This window comes from Zea mays, chromosome 10 (genome assembly GCF_902167145.1).
Source record: "Zea mays cultivar B73 chromosome 10, Zm-B73-REFERENCE-NAM-5.0, whole genome shotgun sequence".
Lineage (NCBI taxonomy): Eukaryota > Viridiplantae > Streptophyta > Magnoliopsida > Poales > Poaceae > Zea > Zea mays.
This window is the reverse complement of record NC_050105.1, coordinates 101,430,428-101,458,256: the sequence shown is the minus strand read 5'-3', so window position 1 is coordinate 101,458,256 and position 27,829 is coordinate 101,430,428.

Here is a 27,829-nt window from a genome sequence, read left to right as displayed (position 1 = left end):
TTGGATGAAACGAGATTTGTACTCTAAGAAGTGAAATGAATGTGATCGATCTCTCAAACGTGGCTTGAAGTTGATCGCACATGTGTAGTATTGCATTTCGGCTCTAAATATGCTCTCTACGCTATTTATTTGGTATTTTTGATGATTTTTTTATTTTAAATTGACCTAAGTAGTTTGATATGAAAAATTTGCATTCCTCAAATACATAATGTGTATATGCATGCATACTAACCCTTGGATTGGTCGAAATGTCCATATATGAGAATCAATTCAGATTTGAAATTCAAAATCAGAAAGTGGACAGAATTTGGAAAACTGAGTATCAGGCCGCGGACCATCCGCCGCCCCTGCGCGGACCGTCCGCGACATGCAGTAAAGCTGGGCAGAGGCAACAAACTTGTCATTTCTGCTCATTGCATCTCCTCTCTCGCTCTCCACTCACCAAAAAGTCACTTTCGTCGATTGTGCACGGACGGTGAAGAGAATTTGTGCACGGACAGTCCGAAAGCTTGTGGAAAGTTCAACAAACATGTCTTCATCCCGGTACTTCATAATCTCATGGATTTCATCAAATTTCTTCAAATTTGGGATTATTCGGAATTTCTCTCTGATCTAGAATTGAGCAATAGTTTTACAAATCTGATTGGTGGGATTATTAGTGCTACTCATTGTGAATGTTGTGCAAAAATTTGAACGAGTTTGGGTGGATATTTTCTGCGGAATCGACGTTTGAATGATTGAGGCGACTAGGGTTCTAGGGAGTCGCCCATGGACGGTCGCAGACCGTCCGCCTGGTGGGCACGGACCATCCGAACCTGTGGCGCGGACAGTCCGGCCCTCTAGCGTGGACAGTCCGGACCCTGACAGAGTATTGCACTTCCTTTATCTATGATTGTGGCGATTGGTATCAACTATTCATCTATGGGTGTTTTTCACATTTATTGCAGTGGTCTGGGTTGTCTTCGCAAGAAGCTTGCGGGTCGCTTCAAATCAAAGCGCCCTCGTGCAGACGATGCTGACTACACTCCAACCACTGATTCAGAGGCCCAATCTTGAGCTGAGGGCAGTGAATCTATGGACACAGAAGACATTCCTCATACACATCCTGACTACCCAATTAACATCACATGATGGACATTTCTAAAGAGGAGGTTTTCTATGGCTGAATACTGCTCAAGGAGAACTGTAAATCAATATACTCTGCCATCTGACACAAATGTTCAATTCTTCCACACTCAGCTCCAATTTGATGTTTTTGGGGCACATTGATGGATACCAACTTTCACAAACATCATGTGATTGATTGGACTTTCATGCTAGGACAATCAGTTATGGAGGACCTGATTCCTAAGTTTGAGACATGTGGTCTGTATCAGTTTATGGGGCAGAGAATTGATTTAAGTGAGATGGCAGTCAAGCAATTCCTGGCCACAACAGAGATCGATATAGAAGAGGAATCCATCACTTGGATGACAGGGTTCAAGAGATATTCTGCAACATTTGCTGATTTTGCTGCTGCCAGCGGTCTGAATTATGGCATCATTTCAGCTGGGATTGATCTCTACACTGAAGATAATTTTGAGGACTTTGTGCAATTTTATGAGCCAGCAAGGCTGGGCATACCTAGGAGGTTTGGAGAGACAGCAGGACTGAGGCATCATCCTGCTGTGATTAACAAGATTGCAAGAGTCACTATTCTTCCTAAGAGTGGGGACAAGAGCAAAATTCGATACAAATTCTGGAACATTATCCACCATGTCATGAATGGTGAGGTAATGAATATTGTTCTCTTCATGATGAGACAGTTAAATGATCTCAAAATGGACAAAAACCAGAATTTAGCATATGCGTCTTACATTATGGCTCTCATCAAAGCAAAGACAAGATTTGAGGGGCCCTATGAGATAGTTCATACACCCTTTCGGCCCTTCAAGAATGAAATTGGGTTCCTCACCAGGCCCACATTGATGAGGAAGACCCTTGTTATGATGCATGAGAAGCTCCTGAAGCTGAGGCAGAGCAGATGCCTCCTCCTCCACCTCCTCCTTAGCCTCAACAGTACTGGCAGCCGGGTCCAGGATATTTTGACCCATATTTTCAAAACATGCAGCAAGGGCTTCAGGCCCACATTGATACTCGCTTTCAGGGAATGATGACACATATGGACCAACGCCTGGATGACATGCAATCTAGTTTTGATAGTAACTAGGATGCGCTAAACACTGAGTATTCTGAATTTCGTAGTCACATTCAAACTAATGTCACTAATCCTATCATGACCAGACTCAACAACATGCAGCAGAGTTTTCATGACAACATGGGAGCTCTGTCTAGTCAATTTGACAACCTCTCTACCAATGACAGCATGCAAGAGATCAGTCAGAGGCAGCAGCAACTCCAACAAGACTTTGGACAGTTCTCCTCTCTTTTTGACACCTTCAGCACTCACTACTACAACATGCATCCTCCACCAAGTGATCAGTGAAGCCTCTCCTTTGTGGCAATTGATGCCAAAGGGGGAGAGAAGTGAAGAAAGAGAAGAGAAGTTGTCATATTCAGGGGGAGTTTGCTTATGTGGACATTGAGACCGTGCATGTGCATGTTTACCATTTTATGTCGCATGCATTATTTTATGTCTTATGCACTTGGTATTGGCTACTATTTGAACTTTGAACTCTATGTCTTATGCCTGTGGACAATTATTTGTAATATTCTGTGGGTTGAACTATGTTTAGTTCAAATTACTCTGTGAATGGTTAATCGAGGAGTGATTATAATTGCTGCACTTACTTTTCATATTATCTCTTGTATGCCTCGATAACCATGACTGTAGGAAGGTCTCCATCAAAACTCCGATCTATTATGTGTGTTGTATCTTCAGCTTGAAATATCCTGCACACACATAGGGGGAGCCTTTCTTACATTCTGAGTTTTAATTGGGATTTATCTATCTCTCAGACATAACTTCAAATCAAGATAAGTCCTACGAAACTCATCTCCAAAATCCTTCTTATACCTAAGGTATGAGGGAGATTTGGAAAAACAAAACTTCTCTTGAATATATTATGTAGTGTTTTCATCAATTACCAAAAAGGGGGAGATTGTGAATCATCTAGGCCCCTTAGTGATGTTTTGGTAATTAATGACAACTGCTTGTGGACTAACGGTTCTTGGAGAAATAAGAATGCAGGGTTGGACCACATAGAACAGGAAATCTTGGAGATTCATAAGCATTGGTTGTGGATCAAGTGAAGGCAAAGGTATAACATATGTTTTGTTTTTGCCGGTCTTGAGGAGTTTAGAGAAGATACTTGACCAGATTAGTAGGTTAGATTTCCGTACTATTAAGAGGGGTCAATGACTTTGATCTGTGTAAAACTTAGTGCCTCATAGAGCATCTAGTGGCTGCATTTACATGAGGACTAACAACGCTTCAAATTTCATGAGTTAAAAATCCTTTCAGAAGCTTGTTTTGAAAAGTGCAAAGTCTTGGATGCGCGGACCGTTCGGGCCTTGAGGGCGGATCGTCCGCGATTCTCTAGTGGGGTCCGAAGTCTGACCACTTCGGACAAGTCCTATTCATTTGCACTACAGACCGTCCGGGCCTTGGGGCCGGACCGTCCACAGTCCTGACCAGAGGAGGCTGTTCTCGGCACAGTCCCTGAATTATAGTGCGGACCGTCCGGCCTTGATGGGCGGACAGTCCGCAGGTGCCAAATTTGGTTTGGGCAGGGACTGTGTGGTTTTTGAGATTTGTACTACAGACTGTCCGGAGGATAAGCCCGGACAGTACTGTCTCCAGGTCTCGGACCATCCAGCCATGTAGGCGGACGGTCCGCTTGTATTAACTGCACTTGGTCAGAGCTCTGTGTGCTCCAAGTTGCCAGGTCGCGGACGGTCCGACCAAGGTGGGTGGACCGTCCAGATCTTACTTTTCTGACAGATCTGACAGCTTTCAAACTGGAATTATAGCCGTTATATGTATGGCGGACCGTCTAGCCCTAGGGAGCGGACCGTCCGCGTGTGCGCAAAACAAGTGCCTTTTGCTCATAACGGTTGAATTTGTGTGGGGGACTATAAATAGAAGGGTAGCTCATGTGTGAGGGCTCTCTTGGCCATTCCTTGCATACATTGAGCTCAATTGTGATCCTCCAACTCACTCTCTCACACTCTTTGCTTGAGATTGCATTCTAGTGAGAGATTGAGTGTTCCTAGTGCATTTGCATCCATCAGTGATTCTTGAGGCACTAGGTGGTACACCGAGCAAGCGTCATCAGCTTGTTACTCTTGGAGGTTGCCGCCTCCTAGACGGCTCGGGTGATTGTCTCCGTCGAGCTCTCGAAGAAGATTGTGGAGAAGTCGCGGTGTTGATTGTGAGGGGTTCGCGCCTACCTCGCCAGAGCGGCAAAGGTGACATTAGTGGAATTGAGGTATTGAGTGATTTCTTGTCCACTTGGCTCAAAGATCAAGCTGTGTCTTGATAGAGGAGCAAGTGAGAGCTTGAAGTCCACCTCAATATGGATTAGGGGTGATCGGCAAATCACCGATACCACGGGATAAAATTCGGTGTCTTTACTTTCTTGCATTACTTATTGCCGTGCAAGTGATTAGTGTTTTGCATATTGTTCTTCAAGTATTCAATCACCTTAGTTGATTCTCATAGATTGTCTACTTGTTATCACTAGAGAATTTATACCTCTTGTTATATTGATTAAATTTCCCTAGTGTTTTTGATTTTAGTCAAAACGTCTATTCCCCCCTCTAGCCGGTGTCCTAGATCCTACAATCGGTACTAGGGATTTGGTTCAGGAATACTTAGCAAATAGAGTATTCCCAACATTAAAGGAATGGAGTATGCCGAAGCTTAAAGGAGAGAAGAAAAAGAATGAACTTGTTCGACTGCCCTATCATTTTAAGTTCAAGAAACACTTCAAAGAACCCTACCAAGAATGGTTGGATACAATTGAAGCTATGTGCAATGAAATCTTGGGCAATTATACAAAGAAAGAAGATCAATTGATGACGGCAGCCTTCGGCACCCGACCGAAACGAAGGCTGAACCGAGTAATGGACGCTCTGAAATTTGAATACCCAGACTATGAACGGTTAAGCAAAGGTGACGAAGGGCCAAAACGAAAAAGAGTTGTCAGTGTTATGCAAAGACAGGCTGCCAGAATGATAAAACAAGATGAAAATTTAGCAAAAAAGAAAAAATCCAGCCCTGAGCCGAAGGTGGCCGTTTTGAAGAAAAGAAAAGCTACAACTCCGAAGCCAAAAGCTGATTTAGAAGAAGAAATTCCCTCAACACCTTCTGCCACTGACGCAGAAGAAATTTTAAAGGTAATGATCGAATCTCTACCTAATAAGCTAAGTCCGCTGGGACCAGAACTGATGAAGCTTTTACAGAAGAAGAAGGAGCCTTCGGTTGCCGAGAAGCCCGCTGAACCAAAAAAGCGAAGGATTATTACTGTCATTGAGGCTATTGAAGAAACACCGTCGTCGGCTTCAGCACCGAAAATAGCAGCAGCTGAAGCTGCTCCTGCCGAAGCTTCTACTTCCAAAGCTGCAGCAGCCGAAGCCACAAATTTGGAAAACACACTTTCTGACATTGATGAAATGATTTTGAATATGGCTGAGGAAGAAACTGCTGCAACTGCTGAGGAAACCCCGGCTGTAGTGCCTAAAAAAAGGGAGAAGATGCCTAGAAAAGAGAAGGAGCTTGCCGAAGATGCTTCGAAAGAAAGAAATTTCAACTTTCAAAACATAATTGGGCAAGAGTTATCTAAGGCTGAAAAAGAAGAGCTAAGGGACTATGCTATATCTTGTGGGTACCAGCCAGGGGCGCTGCTCTTCGGTGGTACAGACGAAGAGAGCTTAAGTTGCCTTCGAGACCGGACTGGGCGAAAGTTGTCAGCACTTTATTGAAAAGTGTTGGTTTCCCGAAGCTCGAAGCCGATCTCAGCAGATACCGACGGCAACATATCACCGGTAGCTTGTTTTATTCTAACTTTAAGGTAAAATTCTTCCCTTAACTTTTTATTGTTTTGATATGAAGATGTTTTCTGATGAAGGTTATTTTGTCAGAGCCTACTACTAAGAAAAACCTTGAGGATGCAACAAGACCTCGAGGACAAGAAAAACGAAGTTATAATTGAGGGCTTAGAGAACAAGATTAAATATCATGAAGCTGCCCTAGAAAAGAAAGGCTTCGTGCTTCAAACAATGGAAGGTTCACTGGCAGTAGCTCAAGCCGAGATCGCCAGATTGAACAGTGAACTTTCTTTGAAGTCAAAAAACTTTGAGCAAGAGAAGAATGATTTCGAAACAAAACTCGAAGCTGAAGTTGAAAAAAGTTCAAATCTACAGAGATCACTCAAAGATCTTTAAGAAAGATGTTTAGGCTTCGGCACCCGGTGCATTCAACGGCTGAAGCAGGTCTTCAACTCAGTTGGAGCCAGTTCCGAAAAGTTTAAACCTTCGGTTGAAGACCTGCCGGTCACATTTGATCATATTGAAGGTGAAGTTGATGCTCTCAACGAAGTTATAGCTGGACATGGTGACTTTTGTGCTCTGCTAGCTTCTCGAGGCACAGCTGTTGCTTTCATGAAGGCTAGTTGTACACATGGAAACATTGTAAACAGACCAAACTTCAGCCTGTCACCAGCAGACTTGGATGACATCCCCAGCCTGGCCCGAAGCATTGGAAACAGATTCGTTACTCAAATCTGGGCAAAGGGCGAGCGAAACTTGGCTGGTGACGAAGCTCGAAGCCACCTCAAACCGGTAATAAACCTGTGCCTGCTGCTTTACCTTCTCCTTGAAATTTGCACTTTCCTTATATCGCTTTGTTATGTACAGGATGACGAAGCCGAAGATCAGTAAGCCGAAGCTTAATGAGTAATGATGAAGTGATAAATCTGCTGCAAAAGAGCCCTAGAGAAATTTTTGGATTATCCTTCTAAAAAATATTGTAATTTAGAAATCAAACAATGCTCTATAAATTTGTCAATACCTTGTAATATATTTTACCTTTCCATCCATGTATGAACTGCTTTGATGTGGACAAAACTTGTCCCTTTTGAGCCGAAGGCGAAAAACACCTTCCCTTCTTTTCGTACACAACGAAGAATAAATCTGCTTTTTTCATATTTGCCGAAGCCTTGTCATTGGAGCTGAAGCAATTGTTTGTACTCTATGATATGATGATGATGATCCTACGGATGTCGAAATGAATGTATATGAATGCAATGTTTGATGTAATGTAACGTGCAAATGAATGTCCAAACACACATACGAAGCCACATCCATAACCTTCATTCCCTTAGGAATGACTGAAGTCTCTTTGCCGCTTATTTTTCGGCTTCACCGCTTATTTTTCGGTGTAAGTTCTGCATCCCCTTAGGAACGTCTTTTGAACTCCTTCGCCTTCTATTTCGGCGGTATTTTTCGCGTTGACTTTTCGCGCTTTGCCTTATATTTTGGCGGTATTTTTCGCGTTGACTTTTCGCGCTTCGCCTTATATTTCAGCGGTATTTGGCTCTGCATTCCCTTAGGAATGACTTTTGAGCAGAAAACTTACGCTGTGCTCCCTTGGAAACGACTTTTTGAAACGACTTTTTTGTAGCTTCGTCGTGCTCTGCATCCCCTTAGGGACGACTTTCGAGCTTCTCCCTGTTTCTTTTCTGTCTCTGCACTCGATGGTGCATGCTCAGATTTTACATTTTACATGGTTTGGGGGATCTTACTCTCGTAGAGCTGAATAAAAGAAGGAAAATTACATGCTGTTGGGGACTTGTTCTCAAATGCTATGAGTTAAGAATAAGGCAACACAAAAAATGTTAAACGTTAAAGTCCTTCGTCCTTCGAAGTATTATTTCCCTTGGGATATAATGACTTTCGGACGAAGGTTATGAAGGACATACCTTCATCAGCGCAATATATAATAATGAAGAAGGAATCATGTGAAGTATAATAAATAACATAAACAATTATGTATTATTATCAACTCATTTTTATCTTATTATTATGGAAAAATAGAAATGATGTCAAATTACAAATGTACCTTCGGCTTGAAAGAAGGCAAGAGTACAAGCGTGACGTAAAAGCAAATGCCAAGTCAGCGTGAACAGTACGGGAGCACTGTTCACCTATTTATAGGCATGGGACGCAACCCATGTAAAATTACACCCATGCCCTTTACATTTGCTAATGATCCTATAGTAACCCATCGAGGTCTGAATAGCCTTTTCCTTTTTAAGTCGGTTTCCTTTTCTGCTATCGTGCCGAAGCTCTCCTGCACATAGCTTCGGCTCTGCGCCAACCTTCGTGTTCTTTGTGCTTCTTCATATTGTGGTTCTGATCCGAGTCCGAAGATACCTGTTCATGTATTATACTCCAGAAACATTGTTAAATCATGTTTTTGAGGATCTTCGAAAGCCGAAGGCCCCCAACAGTAGCCCCTCGCAATATTAATTTGTTAGAATGATAAATTCAGATTGCGATATGGACGAAGGCCCTCAGCCGAAGGTCCGAAAAAACACCTTCCCTTTGCTAGAATAGCATGAGTCAATGACAAGCGGGACCCTCCCACTTGCAACGCCCTAGGCGTATAAATATGATCCGACCGCGAGCTCATTTGGCATGTTTTCCTGCACCTGCTTTGCCTGCTCAAATAGCTCTTTGCCTACAAACGCTTGTCCAGCTTTTACAATTTTTAGCTTTAGCCCTAAGAGCACATTTTCAGCATTTTCGAAGGGATGTCTCAGGAAAAGAAAGTTGTTCCTGAAATGAAACTGAGCCTTTCTGAGGAGAATAATCTGGGCTTTCTTGAATCGATAGCGAGAACAAATACAGAGAAGATTACCAGAGAAATTTTAGAAGGCTTATCTGAAGATACCGGTGAAAGTGACAGCTATGATATAGAAAGTGGGGGTGAAGACTCCGAAGATCGACCGTGGCGACCAAGTCACACAGTCTTCGGAAAATCGAGCATTAAACAGAGTCATCTTGATAACATGAGGGGAAGATATTTTCGAGACATGTCTACTGTGAGGGTGGATGACGGGGAGAGGACTGTGCCTACTCCCAAAGAGAATGAAGTCGTGATCTTCCGGAGCTTTTTTAAAGCTGGGCTTCGGTTTCCCTTAAACAGATTTATGGTTGAAGTTCTGAAGATATATCAGGTCTACCTTCATCAACTTACTCCCGAAGCTATCATAAGAATGGGGATCTTCGTATGGGCCATGAGGAGCCAAGGCTTGGAACCAAATGCAAAAAGTTTCTGCAATATACACGAACTATTATATGAGACGAAACCCTGGGGTAAAGAACAATATCATAACAATTTTGGCTGTTATAGCTTCGGTGCTCGCTCTGGGTCAAGCTGTCCCGTGCCAACCTTTCGGAAGAGATGACCCGGGGATTGCATGAAGGAATGGTTCTATGTGAAAAATGATTTGAAGGCACGAGAAGATATTAAAGATATCATTATGCGCCCTATCTGGCAGCGCTTCGGCCTTCGGAAACCGAAGGTGGATATTGACGAGGCAGTCGAAGAATGCCAGAGGGCCTTCGGCATAGTTTGCTCTTTCATCGGGACAAGGGATTTAATCTAGGAGCACATAGCCTTCAGAGTATGGCCACTTGTAGAAAAGTGGGAAATGCCAAAAGAAACTATCACCAAGTCTGACGAAGGTGGGCTGATTAGGATGAAGTTCACCTTCAGATACGAGGGTAAATTTGTTGAGCCAGATGATGATTGGCTGAAATGTATTGAAGCCACAAGCGATGAACTGCATGGGCCATACTCGAAGGCAGAAGATACTACGTTATCTGTTGGGGACCTTCGGCGTCCGAAGGTCCTCAAAAACAGGATTTAACAGTATTTCTGTAGTACAATATGTGAACAGGTACCCTCAGACTAAAATCGGCATTGCGGCAGACCGGAATAATACGAAGCTTGATACAGAGCCGAAGGTGTTGAGCAGGAAAGCTTCGGCGTAACAGCAGAGAGTGGAACCGACTTAAAGATGAAAAGGCTATTCAGACCTCAATAGATTATTATAGAGCTATTGTCAGATGTAAAGGGTATGAATGTAATTTTGTAAGGGCTGTGTCCCGTGTCTATAAATAGGTGAACAGTATCCCCGTACTGTTCACGCTGACTTGTCATTCGCTTTTTGCGTCACGCTTGTACAATCATTTCCTTCCAATTGAAGGTACACTTGTTGTTCAATAATATTTTTGTTTATGCTCAATAATAATAAATGATTGTTCATGTCTCCCTTTATATTCTTCATATTTCATCCTTCGTCATTATTTTGATTAATTTGTGAAGGTATGTCTTTCATAACCTTCGTCCGCAAGTCATTATGTCCTAAGGGAAATAATGCTTCGGAGGACGAAGGGCATTAACGATTAACATTTTCTATGTTGCCTTGTTCTTCAACTCTTAGCACTTGAGAACAAGTCCCCAACATTGGCGCCCACCTCCGGTGAACTCACTTCCATTTCTTGAGCTTTTTCAACACCTTCGGAAGGCATTACCTTCGTCATGCCACCGAAGAAGACTTCAGCACCAGGGGCTGGCACGCTACAGCCTTTGGACCCCAATCAAGACGTCCTTTCTCTTAGAGAGGCACGAAGCCAGAAGAGGAAGGCTACCAGTCCAACACCTCCGGAGGATGATCTAGATCAGGAGATTCAAAATCTGGAAATCCTTCAGCAACAGGTTCAACGAAAGAAGGAGAAGATGGCCAGGCTAGTCGAACTGCAGAGGCAGATAGACGAAGCCTCTGAAGAAGTTCGCCATCTTGCTCAGGATGAGCAACACCGAAGGCCTCAGCATCAAGATCTTCATCAGGAGGGTTTTCCCAACGAAGATGACTGGTATGACAATTTCCATCATGGGAATTTTGTTTTTGATGATGCTTCTCCCCTGTCCGCTGAGCTGCAGGCTACACCTTGGCCCCCGTCCTACAAGCCGCCTCAGCTCCCCGTGTTTGATGGCCACTCAGACCCGAAGCAGTTTTTGATGAGCTACGAAGCAACAGTGTCTTCGTATGGTGGCAATGCTTCAGTCATGGCCAAATCTTTCGTTATGGCTGTCAGAAGCGTTGCTCAAACCTTGTATTCCTCCCTTCGACCAGGAACAATCACCTCATGGCAGAAGCTGAAGGATTTGCTGTTAACCAGCTTTCAAGGGTTTCAGACGAAGCCGGTCACTGCTCAGGCTCTCTTCCAATGCACTCAGGACCATGAAGAGTACCTTCAGGCATATGTCCGAAGGTTTCTACGATTGAGGGCACAGGCGCCAACAGTGCCCAATGAGATTGTCATTGAGGCTATGATCAAGGGGCTTCGGCCAGGGCCGTCAGCACAGTATTTTGCCAGGAAGCCACCACAAACGCTGGAAAAGCTGCTCCAGAAGATGGATGAATACATTCGAGCTGACAATGATTTTCGTCAAAGAAGGGAGGAGGCTTTTAGGTTTTCTGAAATGACCAGGGGCTTCGGAGGAAGGTTTTACCCGAGGCATGTCAGGTCAATTCACAATTCCACTCAGAATGATGATAAAGGGAGTCAGCAACAAAGGCCACAATACTCCTCACAGGCTTCAGGGCAACAACAAAGTTCCTTCCGACCTCCAGCTCCAAGAGGCAGAGGAGCCAGGGGCTTCGGAGGAAGATTTGGCGATCAACCGAGAAGAATCTTTTGCTTATTCTGCGGTGAAAACAAAGGTCATACTACCAGGATGTGCCATGTCACTATTCAGAAGCAAAAGGAAATAGCTGAAGCAGCAGCACAACAAGCTCAGCCGAAGCAGGTCATGCATACAGCTTCGTATCATTCGCCCTACATCCCAGAATATGTGGGCAACCATCCTGCAGTCTCTGTTGCTTCGGCGAGTCAGCCTCAAGCTTCCTGGCAACAGCCTCCGCCTCCACCTCCGTTGCAGCAAGGCCAGCAGCCAGAAGGGAGCCAATATGCTCCGCATCAAAGGGACTTCAGAGAACAGTCCGAAGCTCGCACGGTCAACAGCACTGTGCCAGAATCAAAGCACATTTATTGACAAATATCCTACCCTAATAGCAGTCTTTTTCATTCAGTTTTATTTTCTGTAATAAAGGACATTGTTTAGGTTTCATGTAATTAGTTTCGGTGATTCCTACAAAAAATATGTTTTCTTCACAGGCTTATGATAATAAAAAGGGCCTTCGGACTATCGAAAATTTTTCGAAGCAACAAAAAGACGTTCTAAGGAACGCAGAGTAAGTTTAATGAAGTCACAAAAAGTCGTTCCGAAGGGAGCGCAGTGTAAGTTTTCTGCTCCAAAGTCGTTCCAAAAGGAATGCAGAGCATACAGCGAAAAGTCAACGCTGATACCGCCTAAGTAAAAGGCGAAGAAGCTCCAAAGACGTTCCTAAGGGAATGCAGAGCTTACAGCGAAAAGTCAACGCTGATTCCGCTGAAGTAAAAGGCGAAGAAGCTCCTAAGGGAGGCTTATAGCAAAAAATCAACGCTGATTCACAAAAAGATTATGTGTTTTATCGCGCAAATATGCGTGTATCTTCGGAATATCATCTTACATAGCATAACATCATCACATCATCTTTGCATAACATAAGCATCATACATCATACTGCATGTGGCATAAGAAGGAAATATGATATCAATCTTCGGGAAAACGCTTTGAAAGAGGGGCAAATCATGCCAAGTCACAAGGAGAAACAATATTGATTTCTGAAGTATAGCCTTGAGGAATGTTTCTACGAAGCTTCAAAACTTTCCAAGATACTTCGGATATTGTTGTGATAAGTGGTAATTTCTCTTCACGAAGCATGAAAAGAAGGGAAGGTGTTTTTTCGTCAAAGACTCAAAAAAGGTACGTATGTAAGGTTTCATGCATCGTAAAGAATTGAACCATAAAGAAAAATAAAACAAATATATTACATACAGGATTACAAGATATTACACATGTTACATTTAAAATGTTTTTATAAATAGCATCTAGTCTTCCCTAAGTACCACTTCTGCAGCTTCGTTTAACAGTCGATCGACAACTTCATCCATAATATCTTCGGCCATCTTTTTAATTTCGTCGTCCCCCTTCGGCTGAGGGCCCGAAGGCGCTTTAGTCGGATCTGAGGCAGGACACGGCTACATTACTATTACAAATCGCAAACAGATCTTAAAAGCCTAAATATTACAACACGATAAAAACTATTATTTAGTACCTAATTGACCTTCGGCTTCTGCGCTCTTGACAACAGCTCCAGTTACTTCTCTCGCATCGTGAATGCCCTTTTCACTTCTTCGAATAATTTCTCCAGCCATTTCTCGGCCACCATTATCCCAGATATCAGTAAAAAACTTTCCACCAATATTGCTAGCTTCGGCCGAAGGATCTTTTGTATCTTCAAAGGACAAAGCAGCTTCGGACTGTGCTAAAGTTTTTACATGTTCGCAGCCCTTCTTCTCTAAAATGCTGGCAATCCCTCTGGCGCCAGAGAAGGCACATATATCTCCTCGGCTATTTAAAATTTCTTCAAAGGCTTCAGCTTCGTGGTCAATCCATTCAATGACACCTTCGGGATTGCCCCTCGAAAAGTTTTCCTCACTCGAGAATGCGCCAACCTTGGCGAAGCTAGCCTTTAATTTTTTAACACAATCTATAGATTTATTGTAGCATCTCTTTTTGGATGAACGAAGCTCTTCAACAGTCACTTCTAGGTGATCTGCCCATTGATCGCTGAGTTCACGCTTTGTTTCTTCAAGTATACGTTCTTCTTTGGCTCTGGCCAATTGTTTCCGAAGGTCTTCAATTTCGCTTTTCTGAGCTTCAGCTTGACTTTTAAAAGCAGCTTCGTCCTCCTTTATTTTATCTATCAATGAGTATAATATTTTGTCTTTTTCGAGACCTTCGTTCCTCAGTTCAATTACTTCGGAACGAAGGTTGTTCAGGGCTATAGTACAACTTTCGTCTTCAGCATCTTTTTGTGCCCTGAGGGCATTGCTGAGTATCAGGCCCTGCAAATAGGAACATGTCTGTGTCAATAGTTTTAAACAAACGAAAAATTTTGAACTCGACAAAAAATACAAGAATTCCACTTGTCGCACCTTTAAACTGTTGTAAGCCAGGCTGTCAGCCAGATCGTTCTTTGACAGCACCGAAAGTCCGTCTTCTAAAGTTGGGAATCCGAAGCTTCTGCTCATCTCCCGACAAACAGAAATTTCCTTGTTGTCGGGGAGACAATACAAGAAATCTTCTTCTCCACTGCCATTAAATATCAACGCCCCCTTCGGATATTTCAACTTTCGGGCATAGTGCTGGGCCTCTTGTTCTTCTTTTTCTGATAATTTCTTCCCCGAAGCATGACGAAAAATATAATCACGAATTTCGGGGGATGCTTCGGGGGTAACAACTCCAGTTTCTTTTGCAAGTGTTGGCTTTGTTATTTTTTCTGCCTCACTTTCCAAGGCTTTTGCCTTTGCGGGCTCTGAGGGCCCAGCTTCGGTTTCAATTTCCTGCTCTGGAGCTGTAGAACCAGAAATTTCAGCTGTTGTTTCAGAAGCAACAGCAGCCTTCTTCGGAGGTGTGCTTGAAGATTTGATTGTTTCCAGCACATCTAGCACATTGGCCATCCTCTTTCTTTTCGGAGTCATGGCTGGCACTTTTTGATTCTTTACTGTCTCAATATTTGCTGCAGGACTCAAAACTCCGGATGTTTTGGAGCCCTCAGCAGCTTCTTTTGCCTCCTCAATTTTTTCTATGGACGGTGCTTCGATTTTCTCTTTTATTTCTGACAACAAAATGTTTGATTGTTCCGATTCTATCTCTGGTGGCACTTCGGCCGTTTCTACGATCTCTGGCAACAAGGCTGGCTCGGTTGGTTTTTCAGCTTTGGTGTCCGAAGAAGTTTTTCCGGTAAGCTCGGGCACCGAAGCTGGTTCAATGTAACGCGGCCGATGCGTAAGAACCTTTATCTTTTTCCTTTTCGGTTCTGGCTCGCTAGGAGCAGCTGCAGCTTCTTCTTTTGCAGAGGTTGTGTTCTTTCTCTTCTGCCTTCGAATGGGATAGCAATAGTCAGGGTAGACAAACCCGATGGCATCAAATACCCGATTCAGTCTCTTCTTTTTTCGGCCTCCGAAGGCTGCTGACATTGCGTTATCTTCGGCCTTCGAGTAGGTCCCAAGCAGTTCATCACTTAAATTGTCAATGCTTTTCAACCACTCATCATCTGGTTCAATAAATTTATCTCCAAATTTAAAAGTGTACTTAAACCTGACAAGTCCACCTTCGTCGGTCTCTTTAATGGTTTCTTGTGGCATTTCCCATTTCTCCGCAAGCGGCCACACCCTGAAGGCGATATGCTCTTGTACTAAGTCTCTTGTTCCTATAAAAGAGCAGACAACGCCGAAGGCTCTTTGGCACTCTTCGGCGGCTTCATTCATCTCAACCTTCGGTCTCCGAAGGCCGAAGCTTTGCCAAATAGGACGCATGATTATACCTTTAATGTCTTCACGTGCTTTCAGATCATTTTTTACATAAAACCACTCTGTCATCCAGCCGCTGGGCCATTTCTTCCGAAAGGTCGGCACGGGGCAGCTTGACCCAGACCGAGAAACAAATTTATAGCAGCCAAAGTTATTGTGATACTGTTCCTTACCCCAAGGTATTGTCTCGTATGATAATTCGTGAATATTGCAGAAGCTTTTTGCATCAGGCTTCAGACCCTGGCTTCGCACGGCCCACACGAAGATATTCAGCCTTATGATTGCCTCGGGGGTAAGTTGGTGAAGATAGACTTCAAAGATCTTCAGCACTTCCACGACAAAGCTGCTCAAGGGCAATCGCAGCCCAGCCTTCAGAAAGCTTCGGAACACCACGACTTCATTTTCTTCGGGGTCTGGGCAAGTCTTCTCCCCTTCGTCGGCCCTCACAACGGACAGATCCCGGAAATACCTTCCTCTCATATTAACAAGATGACTCTCTTTGATAGTTGATTTACCATAAACTGAATGGCTTGGTCGCCAGGGGCGATCTTCGGAGTCTTCGCCACCGCTGTCCACATCATAACTTTCACTGTCACCAGTATCTTCAGATAGCCCTTCCAGAATTTCCCTGGTGATCTTTTCTGTGTTGGTCTTCGACATTGCTATAAGAAACCCTAAGTTCTTCTCTTCATCAAGGCTCAGCTTCATCTCAGCAGCAGCCTTCTTAGCAGCTTCAGACATCTTCGGAAACACTAAAAAACTGTTTTCAAACCCGAAGCTTCAAAGCTAAAAGCTTAGCAGATCACAGTGCACAAGAGCTAAAAAATGAGTGAGCAGGACCGGTTGGCCAGAAAGCGTGCAAAATAAGTTTGTGGTATGGCCGTATTTATACGCGTGATGCATTGAAAGTTGAAAGACCCCACTTGTCATTGAATGTTGCTATTCTAGCAAAGGGAAGGTGTTTTTTCGGACCTTCGGCATAAAGCCTTCGTTCATATCGCAATTTGAATTTATTATTTCAAACAAATTAATATTGCGAGGGGCTACTGTTGGGGACCTTCGGCGTCCGAAGGTCCTCAAAAACAGGATTTAACAGTATTTCTGTAGTACAATATGTGAACAGGTACCCTCAGACTAAAATCGGCATTGCGGCAGACCGGAATAATACGAAGCTTGATACAGAGCCGAAGGTGTTGAGCAGGAAAGCTTCGGCGTAACAGCAGAGAGTGGAACCGACTTAAAGATGAAAAGGCTATTCAGACCTCAATAGATTATTATAGAGCTATTGTCAGATGTAAAGGGTATGAATGTAATTTTGTAAGGGCTGTGTCCCGTGTCTATAAATAGGTGAACAGTATCCCCGTACTGTTCACGCTGACTTGTCATTCGCTTTTTGCGTCACGCTTGTACAATCATTTCCTTCCAATTGAAGGTACACTTGTTGTTCAATAATATTTTTGTTTATGCTCAATAATAATAAATGATTGTTCATGTCTCCCTTTATATTCTTCATATTTCATCCTTCGTCATTATTTTGATTAATTTGTGAAGGTATGTCTTTCATAACCTTCGTCCGCAAGTCATTATGTCCTAAGGGAAATAATGCTTCGGAGGACGAAGGGCATTAACGATTAACATTTTCTATGTTGCCTTGTTCTTCAACTCTTAGCACTTGAGAACAAGTCCCCAACATTATCTGTGGCCTTCGGAGGCCGAAAGAAGAAAAGGTTCAACCGAGTTTTTGATGCTATTGGGTTCGTGTACCCTGACTACCGCTACCCTCTACGGGGGCGAAAGAGAAAAGATGCAACTTCCAGGAAAGATGATGCTTCAGTTGCTCCAAGCGAGCCTGTGCCGAAGAGGAAAAGGGTGAAAGTCCTTACTCACCGACCGCGCTTTATTGAACCGGCCATAGTGCCCGAGTTTGTCGGCGAGGCCTCTTCGGCTACTGAAGCCAAAGAACCTACACCTGCGCAGAAAACTGAAGAGCTGACTGTAATGCCGAAGGATGAAAAAATTGAAGAACCGAAAGCTGAAGGGACAAAAATATCAGAAATTTTAAGCCCTTCGGCAGAAGTTGGAGTGCCTCAAACCTAGAAAGGTCTAGCAGTGACCCCTAAAAGAAAAAGGATGGTTAATGTTCTGGATGTACTGGAGACAATAAAGTATTCAAGCTCTACTCCGAGAAAAATTGCCGAAGCTCAAAAAGCACAAATTGAAACAACAGCCTCAGGAGCCGAAGCTACCAAGCACCAGGCTGAGATCAAAACTGGACCTTCAGAGTCTGCCAAGGAGAAATCCTTGGAAACTGAAGGAGAAACTACAAAGGAAGCTATAAAGCAAATTCTATCTGAAAAAACTCTCTCTTCAACTCCCGAAGCATCTTCCAAATTACCTGATTATATTGTACGACATGCTTCGTGCAAAGTGCTATCTGAAGAAGAAAAGCGAGAAGCTCATCATTATGCCCAGAAATTAAAATATCCAAAAGGGGCGTTGATATTCAATGGCAGCGGAGAAGAAGACTTCTTGTATTGTCTCCTAGACAGCAAGGAAATCTCTGTCTGCCGGGAGATGGCAAGAAGCTTCGGATTCCCAACACTAGAAGACGGGCTCTCAGTGTTGTCAAAAGATGAATTGACCGACAGCTTAGCGTACAACAACTTAAAGGTGAGAAAATAAACCATTTATGTGCTTAAAAATTCGTGTGCTTATTTTTTAATACCACATTCCTTTTTCAGGGCCTTATTCTTAGCAATGCCCTAAGAGCGCAGAAAAAGCGCTGAGGACGAGGGATGTACCATGGCGTTGAATAACCTTCGTTCCGAAGTGATTGAGCTAAGGAACGAAGGTCTTGAGAAGGATAAAATATTAAACTCATTGCTTAAAAAAATAAAAGAAGACGAAGCTACTTCCAAGGCCCGAGCTGAAGCCCAGAAGTGCGAAATTGAAAATCTTCAGAAACAGCTGGCTGAAGCGAAATTAAAGTGTGCCATTGCCGAAGCTGACCGAGACGCCAACGATTACTGGAAAAATCATTGGGAGAAAATAACTGCAGAACTTCGGTCTTCAAAAGAAAGGTGTTATGAAAAATCCATGGAATGTGTGGAGAAAATTAAGACTAGTTTCGCCAACGTTGGCGCATATTCGAATGAAGGCAACTTCATACTGGGCGATCTCGAAGGTCCAATCGACTGGATCAACGGCGAAGCCGAAGCTTTTAAAGAAGTTTTAAGTGGCCGTGGAGATGTCTGCGCCTTCTCAGGTGCCAGGGGAATTGCGGCTATTTTGGAGAAGGCAGGTTGCGAGCATGTGAAGATTCTGGCCCAAGCCGAAGCCACGTTCTCTATTGAAGATACAAAGGACCCTTCGGCCAAGGCAAGCTTTGTTGGCGGAAAATTTTTCACCGACATCTGGGAAAATGGTGGCCGAGGGATGGCTCACGAAATTATAAAGAAAATTGAAAAAGATACCCACGATGCTAGAGAAGGAGCAAATGCGGCTGAAAAAACTACAGAACTTGAAAAGCGAATAGGTACTGTCTAATTGCTTTTGATTTTATGTTTTATTATTGTGGCTTCGAACTTATTCGTGTTTTGTGTCACAGCCGAATTATCTTCTGCCCCAGAGCCCTCCGGGTCACAGGCCGACCCCGAAGAAAAAAAGGAAGATGAAATTACTAAGATGGCCGAAGCTATTATGGACAAAGTTGTTTTTCAGCTACTGAACGAAGCTGCAGAAGTAGTTTTAAAAGAAGAATAGCTATTGTTGTAAAAACATTTGGAATATTTGATGTAATATTTGCTGAACAAAGTGTGTAATATTCTATAGTTTTGAAAGTAATATATAAGCTGTATGTAACTCAGTTCTTTACGATGCATGAAACTTTACATACATACCGCTTTTGAGCCTTTGACGAAAAAACACCTTCCCTTCTTTTCATGCTTCATGAAGAATATCCATATGCGTGAAAATATTATGCTTCGTAAGCAATAGATCTCCTTTGACACTAAAGTTGACGAAACTGCACCTCTTCAAACTTTATTTTGTGCCTTGGCACAATTTCTTTGAAACAATTTCCGAAGATTAACATTGCATTCCCTTCTTGTGCCATTGATGCAATGTGATGTATGATGTCATGTTATGCGAATGATGTGATGATGTTATGATATGCAAAATGATATTTGTGCCGAAGATACACATACGTTTCCACAGTAGGTCACAGTCTCTTTGCCGTTTATTTTTCAGCTTCACCGCTTATTTTTCGGTGTATCAGCGTTGACTTTTCGCTGTAAGCCTCCCTTAGGAGCTTCTTCGCCTTTTATTTCGGCGGTATCAGCGTTTATTTTTCGTTGTAAGCCTCCCTTAGGAGCTTCTTCGCCTTTTATTTCGGCGGTATCAGCGTTTATTTTTCGCTGTAAGCTCTGCATTCCCTTTGGAACGACTTTTGAGCAGAAAACTTACGCTGCGTTCCCTTAAGAACGACTTTTTGTTGCTCTGACAAAGACTTGCCATGCGTTCCTTAAAACGACTTTTTGTTGCTTCGTCAAAACTTTTGGATCTTCGTCGTTTTATGAGAAAGATATATTACATTTTGATAATGTCGAAGCTATTACAAGAAATTGAAATTAACAAAAAAAAACTAAACTTTCAATGATTGCTCTTTATTGAAAAAGGTAAATGATAACAAATGTAAAAACTGTTTCAGAGGTAGGATATGTCTTAGTAGATGTGCTTTGATTCTGGCATAGTACTATTGACTGTGCGAGCTTCAGACTGCTCCCTAAAGTCTCGCTGCTGGTGAATGTGTTGGCTCCCTTCTGGCTGCTGGCCTTGGGGATAAGCGGATTGCATTGGTGGTGGAGGTGGAGGTTGTTGCCAAGATGCCTGAGGTTGGCTTGCCGAAGCAACAGAGACTGCAGGATGTTTACCCACATACTCTGGAATGTACGGTGAGTGGTACGAAGCAGTATGCATGACCTGCTTCGGCTGGCTCTGTTGGGCTGCAGCTTCTGCTATCTCTTTCTGTTTTTGAATGGTGACATGGCACATCCTGATAGTATGACCCTTGTCCTCACCGCAGAATAGGCAGTAAATTTTCCTGGGCTGATTCCCAAACCTTCCTCCGAAGCCCCTGGCGCCTCTGCCCCTTGGAGCTGGGGGCCAAGGATAGTTCTGTTGCTGCCCCGAAGCCTGGGAGGAATACTGCGGCCTTTGTTGCTGACTTCCCTTATCGTCATTCTGAGTAGAATGGATAGATCTGACGTGCCTAGGGTGGATTCTCCCTCCGAAGCCCCTGGTCATTTTGGAGAACCTGTAAGCTTCCTCCCTTCTTTGTCGAAAGTCATTATCTGCTCGGATATATTCATCCATCTTCTAAAGCAGTTTCTCCAGGGTCTGAGGGGGTTTCCTGGCGAAGTATTGGGCTGTAGGTCCTGGCCGAAGCCCCTTAATCATGGCCTCAATAACAATTTCATTAGGCACCGTTGGCGCCTGTGCCCTCAGCCGTAAGAACCTTCGGACATACGCCTGAAGGTATTCTTCATGATCCTGAGTGCACATGAACAAAGCTTGAGCAGTGACCGGCTTCGTCTGAAACCCTTGGAAGCTGGTGATGAGCATGTCCTTCAGCTTTTGCCACGATGTGATTGTTCCAGGCCGAAGAGAAGAGTACCAGGTCTGTGCAACATTTTTGACTGCCATGACGAAGGATTTCGCCATGACTGCAGTATTGCCACCATATGAAGATATGGTTGCTTCGTAGCTCATCAGAAATTGCTTTGGATCTCAGTGTCCGTCATACATTGGGAGCTAGGGTGGTTTGTAAGATGGGGGCCAAGGTGTAGCCTGCAGTTCTGCTGACAGAGGAGAAGCATCATCAAAAGCAAAATTTCCATGATGGAAATCCTCATACCAGTCATCCTCGTTGACGAAGCCCTCTTGGTGAAGCTCTCTATACTGGGGCCTCCGGTTCTGCTCATCTTGCGTAAGATGACGAACTTCTTCTGAGGCTTCGTCTATCTGCCTTTGTAAGTCAGCTAGCCGGGCCATCTTTTCTTTCTTCCTTTGCACTTGTTGATGCAGCATCTCCATATTCCTGATTTCTTGGTCCAAATCGTCCTCCTGAGGCGTTGGACTGGTGGCCTTCCTCTTCTGGCTTCGGGCTTCCCGAAGAGAAAGGGTCTCCTGGTTCGGGTCCAGCGGCTGCAGAGCAGCAGCCCCTGTTGCTGAAGCTTTCTTTGGCGGCATGACGAAGGTCAATGCTTGCCGAAGGTGGTCAAAAAGGGTTCACCGGAGGTGGGCGCCAATGTTGGGGACTTGTTCTCAAATGCTATGAGTTAAGAACAAGGCAACACAAAAAATGTTAAACGTTAAAGTCCTTCGTCCTGCGAAGTATTATTTCCCTTGGGATATAATGACTTTCGGACGAAGGTTATGAAGGACAAACCTTCATCAGCGCAATATATAATAATAAAGAAGGAATCATGTGAAGTATAATAAATAACATAAACAATTATGTATTATTATCAACTCATTTTTATCTTATTATTATGGAAAAATAGAAATGATGCCAAATTACGAATGTACCTTCGGCTTGAAAGAAGGCAAGAGTACAAGCGTGACGTAAAAGCAAATGCCAAGTCAGAGTGAACAATACGGGAGCACTGTTCACCTATTTATAGGCACGGGACGCAACCCATGTAAAATTACACCCATGCCCTTTACATTTGCTAATGATCCTATAGTAACCCATCGAGGTCTGAATAGCCTTTTCCTTTTTAAGTCGGTTTCCTTTTCTGCTATCGTGCCAAAGCTCTCCTGCACATAGCTTCGGCTCTGCGCCAACCTTCGTGTTCTTTGTGCTTCTTCATATTGTGGTTCTGATCCGAGTCCGAAGATACTTGTTCATGTATTATACTCCAGAAACATTGTTAAATCATGTTTTTGAGGACCTTCAGAAGCCGAAGGCCCCCAACACATGCTATGGCCCCATTAAATACCTTTCTCCCCCTTTAGAAAGGAAAAGGGTGCCATAGGAAAAAATAAAAAAGTTCACATCAAGTTACACATAGTATCGTCGAAGCTCATCCGCATTCCAAGATCTAGGAATGTCGTTGTCGTCCGTATCCTTTAATATGTAAGAACCGGGTGTAACACCCCGGGATCCACAAACACCCCGAAATGCTACTAAACTACACAACTAATATTCATATATAAAATTTAAGCAACATCTCCTTTGAAAATTTGCATAAACGTGGAAGCAACAGAGTATAAACCGATATCATGATAAGAAAACATACTAGACATTAATAATCTGCTAGCAATTGGTAGATAACCATAACGACATAAACTGAATTAACTAGTGTGCATGACTAGTTAAAAACAAACATCCTTGACAAGAAGTTTCTAATTAAATCATGGCTATGCCTAGGCAGCGTTATTATGAGAGTGAAGGTGGACATGCTGCTACTTCCCTCATTCCCAACATGAATCAAGTACCTGCATTGAGTAATGCAAGAGTGAGATGAAAACATCTCAGCAAGTAAATTGTTTTGACGAGATATTTAAACCAAAAAAATTGAATTAATCAACATTTTAAAGGGATCACAATTGAGATCAGAAATACTTGTAGATATAGAACTCAATAGTCCCAAAATAACCAATGCCATCTCCTTTCCTCGAACAACCACAATAGATTGTATAACACTTCCCTGTGTCAACAATACCTGCAAATATCACTTCAATGTATGCATATGAATGCAATGTGTAAGTCCATTGCCTTCATACCTCTTAGAGTATAAAACCACACCATCTGCAAATATCACTTCAATTAATGCATATGAATGCAATGCATATGTCCTCTGCCTTCATACCTCTAAGGGTATGAAGCCGCATCGTACCCCTCCTCGGGCAACGTACGATGCTAAGTTGTACTGGTACGGTCGGACCATAGGTCACGACAAAACTTCAGATGCAAATGAGTCATGAAATGTATATGACATGCTGCATTTATCAATAAACTACACTTCCTTCAGATACAATACAAACCTCAATTAATACTTCATCTGCTTACAGATACAATACAAACCACAAATAATACTTCATCTGCCTTCAGATACAATATCAACCTCAAATAATGCTTCATCTGCCTTCAGGGGTGTGAATTAATCTCATGGGTCATACTCGAACCATAATCATCATCAATATATGATAGAGCATCAATATAATACAATCAAGTAAAACATCATCATATAGTTCTATTATGAAAGAATCCAATAATTCTGAATATTAGAGTGTAGGCGATAGAAGTAACATGTCAAAACGGTAGCAACCACCGCTACATTCACTTGCCTTCATCGAAGAAGAAAAATGTACTAGGCATGATCTGGAATGTAGCCACCTAGGGTTTCCCCAAGAAATTCTGCAAGAAGAGATGGAGAAGAACATCTCCTTGATCCTCTCTTCCCCTTCAATTCAACGTGTTCCTCCTCTTCTCGATCCTTGCTGCGCGCGGGAGATCTAGAGGGAGGAGGAAGCCGTGGAGAGGGGCTACCATGGGAGGAGAGGATGGCCAGCCCAAGGGGAAGGGAGGGAGGGGTGGCCAAGTGTGGGAGGGGGGGAAGGGGTGGCGGCCAAGTAGGGGCAAAAGGGGGAAAATTCCACCACTAGGGTTTTCTTTGCGGGAGAAAATAAGCGACGCCACAGATGACTCCGACTTAGCATCCAACGGCCCACAACCCTTTTCCCACATCCACGCACCGAAGATCAACCTTTGGCAACATTTTTTTAGGATATTACACTCTACCCCCCTTAAAAAGAATTCGTCCTCGAATTCGTCCACTCCAAACAAAACATCCAAGGTATACCCCATATAGCACCACCATTCCAAAACATGGGTCCATTATTGGTCTTAATTAACACAAGAACTTCTACCTCGGACTAAATGTCTAAGGAAACTACATCACCTAACATCAAGCATGAACCAACATGTAATGAAGCTCAAACCAAGTCATAGATGCAATCAACACTACGATTTCACAACATCGAATTTGGATGCAGCCATACATCCGCATCAATGTCTTAAAATGACACTCTTTTATGAAGGGGTAATATGAACTAAGCACAACCTTTACCAACTTCAACAATTCATTTTAATTTAATGGTGAAACATCCACACCAGATGAATGTATAAGAAGATCAAACACCTCACGTCACAGCACCACGAAACAAGTAGTTCTATTGAAACAAAACTCCTAATCTTCCTAAACCTTGTTCTTGCCATAATGAAAAGATAATCATGTAATCTAACATTCTTTGCACCCCATCAAAAGGGAGAAAATCTACAGAACTAATGGAGCAATAAAACCGACAAGAAGCCAATAACATTCTGCGCGGCACAGTTCATCGAAGAAATGCCAAAAACTCCACATAGAGCACTGACAACCCAACGACAACACAGTACTTGCTTAACCCATGTCACTATACTTCATCCAACAACTCAACTAAGAAAAATATCCAAACTAGTAAGGTTAACCTACACATAATATAAGTCTTCATCTACTCTAGTTTAGAAACTTACATTTCATTCTATCATATGATGCACTCAGAGTACTAGACATAAAGGGTCAATACTAACCCCGTAATCCTTCACACATTTGGCAAACATCCCAAGCTGATGTAAAAACCACATCATTTAGGAATAGGTGACTAACCACACACAACCAACTCTAGGCTAGGCAATGACTTCATTCAAACCAATAGATAAGTGGTCTGACAATGGCTCCACAAACATGCATCGGGAAGAGAACCATCAAATCCTCAACATATTAATACATAATCAATGGATCAAGAAAAATCAAAGATTTATTCTACAATTAGCATGACTAACATGCAACCACTTTAAACCACATCTAGGCTTTGTGGCTACTAAAACACACGATAGAAGAGAGACATGTAAGCATTCTGGCTATGTAAAGACTTCCCCCAAAAATCCATATAAAAGTATCAATATTCATTTCTTTCAGAACTGGTTTCCCAACATAAACAATCATTCTTTGCAAAGATAGTTGGAGCTATCCACCAACCGCTCAACAACTTAAATTCAAATTGATGATTACCTTGTACCCCAAAACACGCAATTCACACTCCTCTTAGAAACATCCTCAATCAATCATATATAACAATATTATTGTAACAAAACTTAACCATGAAAAACATGGTGAAAACAACATAGGCATACTTGTATATCACAAGCATAATAACAACTTCATTCTCACAAATGACCAGCGATATCTACCACATTAATAAAACAATATCAAAATTTCATAAATAAATTATATCAAGCATTAAGCCATAAACAACTTACCACATCACCGTAAAGGAATAGGGAGGGGTGAGGTTATTGTCATCCGCACTTCAAAGACACTAACATATATCAAAGATATTTAAACCCATACCCTTCCTATATGTGCGAGTGTGTCAAATTTATCTTCAAATTGCCAAGAATCTAAAGCCTATGCTTTGATACCAACTGTGACACCCCGGGATCCACAAACACCCCGAAATGCTACTAAACTACACAACTAAAATTCATATATAAAATTTCGGCAGCATCTCCTTTGAAAATTTGCATAAACGTGGAAGCAACAGAGTATAAACCGATACCATGATAAGAAAACATACTAGACATTAATAATCTGCTAGCAATGGGTAGATAACCATAACGACATAAACTGAATTAACTAGTGTGCATGACTAGTTAAAAACAAACATCCTTGACAAGAAGTTTCTAATTAAATCATGGCTATACCTGGGCAGCGTTATTATGAGAGTGAAGGTGGACGTGTTGCTACTTCCCTCATTCCCAACATGAATCAAGTACCTGCATTGAGTAATGCAAGAGTGAGATGAAAACATCTCAGCAAGTAAATTGTTTTGACGAGATATTTAAACCAAAAAAATTGAATTAATCAACATTTTAAAGGGATCACAATTGAGATCAGAAATACTTGTAGATATAGAACTCAATAGTCCCAAAATAACCAATGCCATCTCCTTTCCTCGAACAACCACAATAGATTGTATAACACTTCCCTGTGTCAACAATACCTGCAAATCACTTCAATGTATGCATAGGAATGCAACGTGTAAGTCCACTGCCTTCATACCTCTTAGAGTATAAAACCACACCATCTGCAAATATCACTTCAATTAATGCATATGAATGCAATGCATATGTCCTCTGCCTTCATACCTCTAAGGGTATGAAGCCGCATCGTACCCCTCCTCGAGCAACGTACGATGCTAAGTTGTACCGGTACGGTCGGACCATAGGTCACGACAAAACTTCAGATGCAAATGAGTCATGCAATGTATATGACATGTTGCATTTATCAATAAACTACACTTCCTTCAGATACAATACAAACCTCAATTAATACTTCATCTGCCTACAGATACAATACAAACCTCAAATAATACTTCATCTGCCTTCAGATACAGTATCAACCTCAAATAATGCTTCATCTGCCTTCAGGGGTGTGAATTAATCTCATGGGTCATACTCGAACCATAATCATCATCAATATATGATAGAGCATCAATATAATACAATCAAGTAAAACATCATCATATAGTTCAATTATGAAAGAATCCAGTAATTCTGAATATTAGAGTGTAGGCGATAGAAGCAACATGTCAAAATGGCAGCAACCACCGCTACATTCACTTGCCTTCATCGAAGAAGAAAAATGTAATAGGCATGATCTGGAGTGTAGCCACCTAGGGTTTCCCCATGAAATTCTGCAAGAAGAGATGGAGAAGAACATCTCCTTGATCCTCTCTTCCCCTTCAATTCAACGTGCTCCTCTTCTCGATCCTTGCTGCGTGGGGGAGATCTAGAGGGAGGAGGAAGCCGTGGAGAGGGGCTGCCATGGGAGGTGAGGACGACCAGCCCAAGGGGAAGGGAGGGAGGGGCGACCAAGTGTGGGAGGGGGGGGGAAGGGGTGGCGGCCAAGTAGGGGCAAAAGGGGGAAAAGGCCACCGCTAGGGTTTTCTTTGCGGGAGAAAATAAGCGATGCCACAGATGACTCCGAGTTAGCATCTAACGACCCACAACCCTTTTCCCACATCCACACACCGAAAATCAACCTTTGGCAACATTTTTTTCGGATATTACACGGGTCTTGACGAAGATACTACCAGAAAGGGTCCTTCCCACTTCAGCTGAAGCTTGCCTACTGTGTCAGGGTTGGCTACTCTCCGAAGCACCAAGTGCCCTGGCTTAATGTTTTTCAGTCGTACTTTTCTGTCACGTCATTTTATTGTTTCGGCT